Genomic DNA, 13,698 nt, shown 5'->3' with positions numbered 1-13,698 from the left:
TAAAATCGCCCATTCTTTCCTCTTAAATAAGACATCTCGATGGACTAATGACTAATCAGCCCATGCCTAACATAACTGTGGTGTCATGCATTTGGTATTTTTTAATTTTTGGGGATGCTTGGACTCAGCTATGGCCGTCTGAGGCCCCGACCCGGAGCATAAATTGTAGCTGGACTTAACTGCATCTTGAGCATCCTCATAATGGTAAGCATGGGCATATATAATTAATGGTTACAGGACATACTTGCTGTATCGTACATTTATATATTCTTTTTCCCCCCTTCCCCTTAAATATTTATCACCATTTTTAACACACTTCCCCCTAGATATTAATATAAATTTATCCCGTCTTCAATACTCAAATTCATACTCCAACCGAAGTAAATATATAGGCACCTGGGTCATATACATAACGCATAGTTAATGTAGCTTAAACTTAAAGCAAGGCACTGAAAATGCCTAGATGAGTCTACTGACTCCATGAACATATAGGTTTGGTCCCAGCCTTCCTGTTAACTTTCAATAGACTTATACATGCAAGCATCCACGCCCCGGTGAGTAACGCCCTTCGAATCACACAGGACTAAAAGGAGCAGGTATCAAGCACACACTCTTGTAGCTCACAACGCCTTGCTTAACCACACCCCCACGGGAGACAGCAGTAACAAAAATTAAGCCATAAACGAAAGTTTGACTAAGCCATATTGACCAGGGTTGGTAAATCTCGTGCCAGCCACCGCGGTCATACGATTGACCCAAGCTAACAGGAGTACGGCGTAAAGCGTGTTAAAGCATCATATCAAATAGAGTTAAATTTTAATTAAACTGTAAAAAGCCATAATTATAGCAAAAATAAATGACGAAAGTAACCCTACAATAGCTGATACACCATAGCTAAGACCCAAACTGGGATTAGATACCCCACTATGCTTAGCCCTAAACACAAATAATTATAAGAACAAAATTATTCGCCAGAGTACTACCGGCAACAGCCCGAAACTCAAAGGACTTGGCGGTGCTTTATACCCTTCTAGAGGAGCCTGTTCTATAATCGATAAACCCCGATAAACCTCACCAATCCTTGCTAATACAGTCTATATACCGCCATCTTCAGCAAACCCTAAAAAAGGAACAAAAGTAAGCTCAATAATAGCACATAAAGACGTTAGGTCAAGGTGTAACCTATGGAGTGGGAAGAAATGGGCTACATTTTCTACCCAAGAAAATTCAATACGAAAGCCATTATGAAATTAATAGCCAAAGGAGGATTTAGCAGTAAACTAAGAATAGAGTGCTTAGTTGAATCAGGCCATGAAGCACGCACACACCGCCCGTCACCCTCCTCAAGTAAATATGATATACTTAAACCTATTTACACATATCAACCACACGAGAGGAGACAAGTCGTAACAAGGTAAGCATACTGGAAAGTGTGCTTGGATAAACCAAGATATAGCTTAATTAAAGCATCTAGTTTACACCTAGAAGATTTCACACATTATGAATATCTTGAACTATACCTAGCCCAAAACCTCCCACTCTCCAGTTTAAATAACTAAATTAATTAAAATAAAACATTTATCCTAATTAAAGTATAGGAGATAGAAATTCTAAACACGGCGCTATAGAGAAAGTACCGCAAGGGAATGATGAAAGAAAAAAATCATAGTACAAAAAAGCAAAGATTAACCCTTGTACCTTTTGCATAATGAATTAACGAGCAAAAACTTAACAAAACGAATTTTAGCTAAGTAACCCGAAACCAGACGAGCTACTTATAGACAGTTTATTAGAACCAACTCATCTATGTGGCAAAATAGTGAGAAGATCCATAAGTAGAGGTGACATGCCTAACGAGCCTGGTGATAGCTGGTTGTCCAGAAAATGAATTTTAGTTCAGCTTTAAAGATACCAAAAATACAAATAAATCCCACTGTATCTTTAAAAGTTAGTCTAAAAAGGTACAGCCTTTTAGAAATGGATACAACCTTCACTAGAGAGTAAGATCTAAAAATACCATAGTAGGCCTAAAAGCAGCCATCAATTAAGAAAGCGTTAAAGCTCAACAACAATAGTATTATTAATCCCAGCAATAACATAGCCAACTCCTAGATTTAATACTGGACTATTCTATTACTAAATAGAAGCAATAATGTTAATATGAGTAACAAGAAATATTTTCTCCTCGCACAAGTTTAAGTCAGTAGCTGATAATACCCTGACCGTTAACAGTAAATAAAAATAACCCAACAATAAATGATTTATTATTTATACTGTTAACCCAACACAGGAGTGCACCCAGGAAAGATTCAAAGAAGTAAAAGGAACTCGGCAAACACTAAACCCCGCCTGTTTACCAAAAACATCACCTCCAGCATCCCTAGTATTGGAGGCACTGCCTGCCCAGTGACTAAACGTTAAACGGCCGCGGTATTCTGACCGTGCAAAGGTAGCATAATCATTTGTTCTCTAAATAAGGACTTGTATGAATGGCCACACGAGGGTTTTACTGTCTCTTACTTCCAATCAGTGAAATTGACCTCCCCGTGAAGAGGCGGGGATAAATCAACAAGACGAGAAGACCCTATGGAGCTTTAACTAACTAACCCAAGGAAAATAAATTTAACCACCAAGGGATAACAACACTCCTTATGAGTTAACAGTTTCGGTTGGGGTGACCTCGGAGAACAGAAAATCCTCCGAGCGATTTTAAAGACTAGACTAACAAGTCAAACCAAACCATCGCTTATTGATCCAAAAACTTGATCAACGGAACAAGTTACCCTAGGGATAACAGCGCAATCCTATTCAAGAGTCCATATCGACAATAGGGTTTACGACCTCGATGTTGGATCAGGACACCCCGATGGTGCAACCGCTATCAAAGGTTCGTTTGTTCAACGATTAAAGTCCTACGTGATCTGAGTTCAGACCGGAGTAATCCAGGTCGGTTTCTATCTGTTATGTATTTCTCCCAGTACGAAAGGACAAGAGAAATAAGGCCAACTTTAACAAAGCGCCTTAAACCAATTAATGATTCTATCTCAATTAATTTCACAACAAAACCTGCCCTAGAAAAGGGCCCAGTTAAGGTGGCAGAGCCCGGTAATTGCGTAAAACTTAAACCTTTATACTCAGAGATTCAAATCCTCTCCTTAACAAAATGTTTATAATCAACGTTCTAACACTCATTATTCCCATTCTCCTAGCTGTAGCTTTTCTTACACTAGTTGAACGAAAAGTTCTAGGTTATATACAATTTCGAAAAGGCCCAAACGTTGTAGGACCATATGGCTTACTTCAACCCATCGCCGACGCAATTAAACTCTTCATCAAAGAACCCCTACGACCCGCCACATCCTCAATCTCAATATTCATTCTAGCTCCCATCCTAGCACTAACCCTAGCCTTAACTATATGAATCCCCCTACCCATACCCTACCCTCTCATCAACATAAACTTAGGAGTCCTCTTCATATTAGCCATATCAAGCCTAGCCGTATACTCAATCCTCTGATCAGGCTGAGCCTCCAACTCAAAATATGCTCTCATTGGAGCCCTACGGGCAGTAGCACAAACAATCTCTTATGAAGTAACACTAGCAATTATTTTACTATCAGTCCTACTAATAAATGGATCCTTTACCCTCTCTACACTAATCATTACACAAGAACAAGTATGATTAATCTTCCCAGCATGGCCCCTAGCAATAATATGATTTATCTCAACACTAGCAGAAACAAACCGAGCACCATTTGACCTCACCGAAGGAGAATCTGAACTAGTATCAGGCTTTAACGTAGAATATGCTGCCGGACCATTCGCCCTATTCTTTATAGCAGAATATGCGAATATTATCATAATAAACATCTTCACAACAACCCTCTTCTTAGGAGCATTTCACAACCCATACATACCAGAACTTTATACAATTAACTTTACCATCAAATTGCTACTACTCACAATTACCTTCCTATGAATCCGAGCATCCTACCCCCGATTCCGTTACGACCAACTAATACACTTACTATGAAAAAATTTTCTACCCCTAACACTAGCCCTATGCATATGACACGTATCACTACCTATTCTCCTATCAAGCATCCCCCCACAAACATAAGAAATATGTCTGACAAAAGAGTTACTTTGATAGAGTAAATAATAGAGGTTTAAATCCTCTTATTTCTAGAACTATAGGAATTGAACCTACTCCTAAGAACCCAAAACTCTTCGTGCTCCCAATTACACCAAATTCTAATAGTAAGGTCAGCTAATTAAGCTATCGGGCCCATACCCCGAAAATGTTGGTTCATATCCTTCCCGTACTAATAAATCCAATTATCCTTATTATTATTCTAATAACCGTTATACTTGGAACCATTATCGTTATGATTAGCACCCACTGATTGCTCATCTGAATTGGATTTGAAATAAATATACTTGCTATTATTCCCATTATAATAAAAAAGCACAACCCACGAGCCACAGAAGCATCAACCAAATATTTCCTAACTCAATCAACAGCCTCAATACTACTAATAATAGCCATTATCATTAACTTAATATTCTCAGGCCAATGAACCGTAATAAAACTATTTAACCCAATAGCCTCCATACTCATAACAACAGCCCTCGCTATAAAACTAGGTATAGCCCCATTCCACTTCTGAGTCCCAGAAGTAACACAAGGCATTCCCCTATCCTCAGGCCTAATCTTACTCACATGACAAAAACTAGCACCCATGTCAGTACTTTACCAAATCCTTCCATCCATCAATCTAAACCTGATCCTAACCCTATCAATTCTATCTATTACAATTGGAGGCTGAGGAGGACTGAACCAAACCCAACTACGAAAAATTATAGCCTATTCATCAATTGCCCACATAGGCTGAATAACAGCAGTTCTACTATATAACCCCACCATAACACTATTAAACCTAATTATTTACATCATTATAACCTCTACCATATTTACACTGTTTATAGCCAACTCAACCACAACCACCCTATCATTATCACACACATGAAATAAAGCACCCACCATAACGATTCTAGTCCTCATTACCCTCCTATCAATAGGAGGACTCCCCCCACTATCAGGATTTATACCAAAATGAATAATTATCCAAGAAATAACAAAAAATGACAGCATTATTTTACCCACCCTCATAGCAATTACAGCACTACTAAACCTATACTTTTATATACGACTTACATACTCCACCGCACTCACGATATTTCCCTCCACAAACAATATAAAAATGAAATGACAATTCCCAACCACAAAACGAATAACCCTTCTACCAACAATAGCCGTACTATCCACCATATTACTACCACTAACACCAATTCTCTCAATTCTAGAATAGGAATTTAGGTTAAACAGACCAAGAGCCTTCAAAGCCCTAAGCAAGTATAATTTACTTAATTCCTGATAAGGACTGCAAGACTACATCTTACATCAATTGAATGCAAATCAACCACTTTAATTAAGCTAAATCCTCACTAGATTGGTGGGCTCCACCCCCACGAAACTTTAGTTAACAGCTAAACACCCTAAACAACTGGCTTCAATCTACTTCTCCCGCCGCGAGAAAAAAAAGGCGGGAGAAGCCCCGGCAGAGTTTGAAGCTGCTTCTTTGAATTTGCAATTCAATATGTTAATTCACTACAGGACCTGGTAAAAAGAGGAATTAAACCTCTGTTCTTAGATTTACAGTCTATTGCTTTACTCAGCCATTTTACCCATGTTCATCAACCGCTGATTATTTTCAACCAACCACAAAGATATCGGCACCCTTTACCTTCTATTTGGTGCCTGAGCTGGCATAGTAGGAACCGCCTTAAGCCTACTAATTCGCGCCGAACTAGGCCAACCCGGAACTCTACTCGGAGATGACCAAATCTACAACGTAATTGTAACCGCACATGCATTTGTAATAATTTTCTTTATAGTAATGCCTATTATGATCGGTGGATTCGGCAACTGACTAGTTCCTCTGATAATTGGAGCCCCTGATATAGCATTTCCTCGGATAAATAACATAAGCTTTTGACTTCTTCCCCCATCTTTCCTGTTACTCCTAGCATCCTCTATGGTCGAGGCCAGAGCAGGAACAGGTTGAACCGTATATCCTCCTCTAGCAGGCAACCTAGCCCATGCAGGAGCCTCGGTAGATCTAACTATCTTCTCCCTACACCTGGCAGGTGTCTCCTCAATTCTAGGAGCCATTAATTTTATTACAACTATTATTAATATAAAACCCCCTGCAATGTCACAGTATCAAACCCCCTTGTTTGTATGATCTGTACTAATTACTGCCGTACTACTCCTTCTCTCACTTCCTGTATTAGCAGCTGGTATCACAATACTACTAACGGACCGAAACCTAAATACAACCTTTTTTGACCCAGCAGGAGGAGGAGACCCTATCCTATGCCAACACCTATTCTGATTCTTTGGGCACCCTGAAGTATATATTCTTATTTTACCTGGGTTTGGAATAATCTCCCATATTGTGACCTACTATTCAGGAAAAAAAGAACCATTCGGATACATAGGAATAGTATGAGCCATAATATCAATTGGGTTCCTAGGATTTATTGTATGAGCCCATCATATATTCACAGTCGGAATAGACGTCGATACACGGGCTTACTTCACGTCAGCTACTATAATTATTGCTATCCCAACAGGAGTAAAAGTATTCAGTTGACTAGCAACGCTTCATGGAGGTAATATCAAATGATCTCCTGCCATAATATGAGCCCTAGGTTTCATCTTTCTTTTCACAGTCGGAGGCTTGACTGGAATTGTTCTAGCCAACTCCTCCCTTGACATTGTCCTCCACGACACATATTATGTAGTAGCACATTTCCACTACGTATTATCAATAGGAGCTGTATTTGCTATTATAGGAGGATTTGTACATTGATTCCCTCTATTCTCAGGCTATACTCTTAATGATACGTGAGCCAAAATCCACTTTGCAATTATATTTGTAGGTGTTAACATGACTTTCTTTCCACAACATTTCCTAGGATTATCCGGTATACCACGACGATACTCTGATTATCCAGACGCATATACAATATGAAATACTATCTCATCTATAGGCTCATTTATCTCACTAACAGCAGTAATACTAATAATTTTCATCATCTGAGAAGCATTTGCATCTAAACGAGAAGTCCTAACTGTAGACCTAACCACAACAAACCTAGAATGACTAAACGGATGTCCTCCACCATATCACACATTTGAAGAACCCACATATGTTAACCTAAAATAAGAAAGGAAGGAATCGAACCTCCTATTATTGGTTTCAAGCCAACACCATAGCCACTATGACTCTCTCAATAAACGAGATGTTAGTAAAACATTACATAACCTTGTCAAGATTAAATTACAGGTGAAAATCCCGTACATCTCATATGGCATATCCCATACAACTAGGCTTTCAAGACGCAACATCACCTATCATGGAAGAACTACTACACTTTCACGATCATACATTAATAATCGTTTTCCTAATCAGCTCTCTAGTACTTTATATTATTTCACTAATACTAACAACAAAATTAACCCATACCAGTACCATAGACGCGCAAGAAGTAGAAACAATCTGAACCATTCTACCAGCCATTATCTTAATTATGATTGCTCTTCCATCCTTGCGAATCCTATACATAATAGATGAAATCAACAACCCATCTCTCACAGTAAAGACCATGGGGCATCAATGATACTGAAGCTATGAATATACAGATTATGAAGACCTAAGCTTCGATTCCTATATAATCCCAACATCAGAACTAAAACCAGGAGAACTGCGTTTACTAGAAGTAGATAACCGAGTTGTATTACCCATGGAAATAACAGTCCGAATACTAATCTCTTCCGAAGATGTCCTACACTCATGAGCAGTCCCTTCTCTAGGACTAAAAACAGACGCAATTCCAGGTCGTTTAAATCAAACAACCCTTATGTCAACTCGTCCAGGCCTATTCTACGGTCAATGCTCAGAAATCTGCGGATCAAATCACAGTTTTATGCCAATCGTTCTTGAACTAGTCCCATTAAAATATTTTGAAAAATGATCCGCATCAATACTATAAAATCATCAAGAAGCTATCCCAGCGTTAACCTTTTAAGTTAAAGACTGAGAATGTTATATTCTCCTTGATGATATGCCACAACTAGACACATCAACGTGACTTACAATAATTCTATCAATATTTTTAGTCCTCTTCATTATTTTTCAACTAAAAATCTCAAAACACAACTTCTACCACAACCCAGAATTAATAACAACAAAAGCACCAAAACAAAACACCCCCTGAGAAACAAAATGAACGAAAATCTATTTGCCTCTTTCATTACCCCTATAATATTAGGCCTCCCCCTCGTTACCCTTATTGTTTTATTCCCTAGCCTACTATTCCCCACATCAAACCGACTAGTCAGCAACCGCCTCATCTCCCTCCAACAGTGAATACTTCAATTAGTATCAAAACAAATAATGAGCATTCATAACACCAAAGGACAAACATGAACATTAATGCTAATGTCCCTAATTTTATTTATTGGATCTACAAACCTACTAGGCCTCCTACCCTACTCATTTACACCAACTACACAACTATCAATAAATCTAGGCATGGCCATTCCTTTATGAGCAGGAGCTGTAATTACAGGCTTCCGCAACAAAACTAAAGCTTCACTCGCCCATTTCCTACCACAAGGGACACCCACCCCACTGATCCCAATACTAGTAATTATTGAAACCATTAGCCTATTTATTCAACCAGTAGCCCTTGCCGTACGATTAACAGCTAACATCACGGCAGGACACTTACTAATTCACCTAATTGGAGGAGCCACCCTTGCACTAATAAGCATTAATACCACAACAGCACTCATCACATTCATTATCCTAATTTTACTAACAGTCCTCGAGTTCGCAGTGGCTATAATTCAAGCCTATGTATTCACCCTTCTAGTTAGCTTATACCTGCATGATAACACATAATGACACACCAAACCCACGCTTATCACATAGTAAACCCAAGCCCCTGACCCCTCACAGGAGCACTATCTGCCCTCCTAATAACATCTGGTCTCATCATATGATTTCACTTCAACTCAACAGCTCTACTAACTCTGGGCCTAACAACAAATATACTTACAATATACCAGTGATGACGAGATGTGATTCGAGAAAGCACCTTTCAAGGCCACCATACTCCGGCTGTCCAAAAGGGCCTTCGTTACGGAATGATTCTTTTCATTATCTCCGAAGTTCTATTCTTTACTGGATTTTTCTGAGCCTTCTACCACTCAAGCCTTGCCCCCACACCCGAACTAGGCGGCTGCTGACCCCCAACAGGCATTCACCCACTTAATCCCTTAGAAGTCCCACTACTCAACACCTCTGTCCTTCTAGCCTCAGGAGTATCCATTACTTGAGCTCACCATAGCCTCATAGAAGGGAATCGTTACCACATGTTACAAGCCCTATTCATTACCATCGCACTAGGCGTGTACTTTACACTGTTACAGGCATCAGAGTATTATGAAGCACCCTTTACAATCTCAGACGGGGTTTACGGTTCAACTTTCTTCGTAGCTACAGGATTTCACGGCCTCCATGTCATCATCGGATCCACCTTCCTAATTGTCTGCTTCTTCCGCCAACTGAAATTTCATTTCACCTCTAGTCACCATTTCGGTTTCGAAGCCGCTGCCTGATACTGACACTTCGTAGATGTAGTATGACTTTTCCTCTATGTATCCATCTACTGATGAGGCTCATGTCCTTTTAGTATTAATTAGTACAACTGACTTCCAATCAGTTAGTTTCGGTCTAATCCGAAAAAGAACAATAAACCTTATAATTACTCTCCTAACTAACTTCACGCTAGCTACATTACTCGTAACTATCGCATTCTGACTTCCCCAACTGAACGTGTATTCAGAAAAAACAAGCCCATATGAATGCGGATTTGACCCCATAGGGTCTGCTCGCCTCCCCTTCTCTATAAAATTCTTTCTAGTAGCCATCACATTTCTCCTTTTTGATCTAGAAATTGCACTACTCCTACCATTACCATGAGCCTCACAAACAACTAATCTAAACACAATGCTCACCATAGCTCTTCTCCTAATCTTTCTACTAGCCGTAAGCCTAGCCTACGAATGGACTCAAAAAGGACTCGAATGAACCGAATATGGTATTTAGTTTAAAACAAAATAAATGATTTCGACTCATTAGATTATGATTAAGCTCATAACTACCAAATGTCCCTCGTGTACATAAACATTATAATGGCATTCATAGTATCCCTCACAGGACTACTAATATATCGATCCCACCTAATATCTTCCCTCCTATGCCTAGAAGGAATAATATTATCCTTATTTATTTTAGCCACCCTAATAATCCTAAACTCACATTTCACCTTAGCCAGTATAATGCCCATTATTCTACTAGTTTTCGCAGCTTGCGAAGCAGCACTAGGCCTGTCCCTACTAGTAATGGTGTCAAACACATATGGCACCGACTATGTACAAAACCTTAACCTTCTACAATGCTAAAATATATTATCCCCACAATAATACTTATACCCCTGACCTGACTATCAAAAAATAGCATAATCTGAATTAACACCACACTTCACAGCTTGCTAATCAGCCTCACAAGCCTTCTCCTCCTAAATCAATTCGGTGATAATAGCCTCAACTTCTCATTAACTTTTTTCTCCGACTCCTTATCTACACCATTACTAATCCTAACCATATGACTTCTACCCCTAATACTCATAGCTAGCCAACATCATCTATCAAAAGAAAATTTAGCCCGAAAAAAACTCTTCATCTCAATGCTAATTCTACTACAACTATTTCTGATTATAACATTCACTGCCACAGAACTAATCTTTTTCTATATCATGTTTGAAGCAACGCTAGTCCCCACACTTATTATTATTACTCGATGAGGAAATCAAACAGAACGCCTAAACGCCGGTCTCTATTTCTTGTTTTACACACTAGCAGGATCCCTGCCCCTATTAGTCGCACTGATTTATATTCAAAACACAATAGGATCACTAAATTTCCTTATTCTCCAGTACTGAGTTCAACCAATACCTAACTCATGATCCAACACTTTCATATGACTGGCATGCATAATAGCTTTTATAGTAAAGATACCACTATATGGACTCCACCTTTGACTTCCCAAAGCCCATGTAGAAGCTCCAATTGCAGGCTCCATGGTCCTTGCAGCAATCCTACTTAAACTAGGAGGATATGGCATGATACGGATTACATTACTTCTGAATCCAATCACCGACTTTATAGCATACCCATTCATTATATTATCATTATGAGGCATAATCATAACCAGCTCAATTTGCCTTCACCAAACGGACCTAAAGTCACTCATCGCATACTCTTCCGTTAGCCACATAGCACTTGTCATTGTTGCCATCCTCATTCAAACACCCTGAAGCTACATGGGAGCCACCGCCCTAATAATTGCCCGTGGTCTTACATCTTCCATACTTTTCTGCCTAGCAAACTCCAACTATGAACGAGTTCACAGCCGAACAATAATCCTAGCCCGCGGCCTACAAACACTCCTTCCACTAATGGCTGCCTGATGGCTCCTAGCAAGTCTAACTAACCTGGCTCTACCCCCATCAATCAACCTAATCGGAGAACTATTTGTGGTAATATCAACCTTTTCATGATCTAATATCACAATTATTCTAATAGGACTTAATATGGTAATTACTGCTCTATATTCCCTCTACATACTAATCACAACACAACGAGGTAAACATACTCACCACATCAATAATATTTTACCCTCCTTCACACGAGAAAATGCACTTATATCACTACATATACTACCACTCCTACTTCTATCCCTAAACCCGAAAATTATCCTAGGCCCCCTATACTGTAAATATAGTTTAAGAAAACATTAGATTGTGGATCTAATAATAGAAGACTATCACCTTCTTATTTACCGAAAAAGTATGCAAGAACTGCTAATTCTATGCCCCCATGTCTAATAACATGGCTTTTTCAAACTTTTAAAGGATAGTAGTTATCCATTGGTCTTAGGAACCAAAAAATTGGTGCAACTCCAAATAAAAGTAATAAACCTATTTTCCTCCCTCACACTAGTTACCCTAATTCTACTAACCGCACCCATCGCAGCAATCAATTTCAACATCCACAAATCCACCAATTATCCACTCTATGTAAAAACAACCATTTCATGCGCCTTCATCACTAGCATAATCCCCACAATAATATTTATCCACACAGGACAAGAAATAATTATCTCAAACTGACGCTGACTAACCATCCAAACCCTCAAGCTATCACTCAGCTTCAAAATAGACTTCTTCTCAATAATATTCGTTCCAGTAGCACTATTCGTTACATGATCCATTATAGAATTCTCAATATGATATATGCACTCAGACCCCAACATTAACCAATTTTTCAAGTACTTACTCCTATTTCTCATTACAATACTTATTCTTGTCACTGCAAACAACCTCTTTCAACTTTTCATCGGCTGAGAAGGAGTTGGAATTATATCATTTCTACTGATCGGATGATGATATGGACAAACAGACGCCAACACAGCAGCCTTACAAGCAATCCTATATAACCGCATTGGCGACATCGGATTTATTCTAGCCATAGCATGATTTCTAATTAACCTCAACACCTGAGATCTCCAACAAATCTTTATACTAAATCCAAACGACTCAAATCTACCCCTAATAGGACTAATTCTAGCTGCAACCGGAAAATCCGCACAATTTGGTCTACATCCATGACTACCCTCTGCAATAGAGGGCCCAACACCCGTCTCAGCACTACTCCACTCAAGTACAATAGTAGTAGCAGGCATCTTCCTACTTATCCGCTTTTATCCACTAACAGAAAATAATAAATGTCTGTTTGGGCTCTAAGCTTTACCAGTCAATTGGTAGCATACAAGAAGTAACTAAAATTTTTGTCTTCATCACTTGTCTGTCCTTCTCTTGAAGGTTAGAATCTTGGCTAACACCAGTATTTTGGCCATGCCAAGCTTGAGTAGTGTAACCCAGAGCAGGAGAACAGGAAGCTCACATGATTATTCTGAATCATTATGTGTGTCATGCAACTCTCTATTCCAAGAGCATAGAATAGTCCCTGACATATAGTAGGTGCTCAGGAAGTGTTTACTCAGTAAATAAATGCTTAAATAAATGTTTCTTAGCACTGTCTCTGCCAAGGACAAAAGGTCAATTTTTTCTCAAAATAACTTCCCAACTTATACCTCAACCTTTCATGTGCCAAATTCTTCCCATCCATTTACCTCAAAGAGAGGACTCATGTATAGGGCTGGAGGAAGATTTAGGTGGGTCATAGTGGAGTTCGACTCAGAATATTTCAGATAGTTAATCAGATCATTTGCAGAATCCGCATTTCCAACTGGTGAAAAAAAAAGTCTCTAATTTTCACTTAGTTATTTTTTTTTTCTTCTAAAACATCAAACAGGAGGAAAATACATCAGAAAAAAAAAGGCCTGAAATTTTGCTTCAGGGCTTTCCCACATTCTTCAGATTTCCTGCCCAAAGCTTAGTGACACAGACTTGAAGTTTGCTCCATTATCTAGCCAAGTC

The 13,698-nt window shown here is 39.0% G+C and overlaps 2 pseudogenes across 1 annotated transcript; both read left to right on the top strand.

Annotated features, from left to right (window-relative positions):
• The first annotated feature begins 487 nt into the window (after positions 1–487).
• Positions 488–9,818, top strand: LOC121818276 (cytochrome c oxidase subunit 3-like; annotated as a pseudogene). Its single transcript, XR_006058333.1, has one exon. The product of XR_006058333.1 is annotated as a cytochrome c oxidase subunit 3-like (transcript).
• LOC132658726 (NADH-ubiquinone oxidoreductase chain 1-like) lies at positions 3,087–4,260 on the top strand (annotated as a pseudogene).
• Positions 9,819–13,698: the final 3,880 nt, after the last annotated feature.

The sequence above is a fragment of the Ovis aries genome, chromosome X (assembly GCF_016772045.2).
Source record: "Ovis aries strain OAR_USU_Benz2616 breed Rambouillet chromosome X, ARS-UI_Ramb_v3.0, whole genome shotgun sequence".
NCBI lineage: Eukaryota > Metazoa > Chordata > Mammalia > Artiodactyla > Bovidae > Ovis > Ovis aries.
Note: the sequence above shows the minus strand (reverse complement) of the source record. Positions and strands in the feature narration are given on the sequence as shown.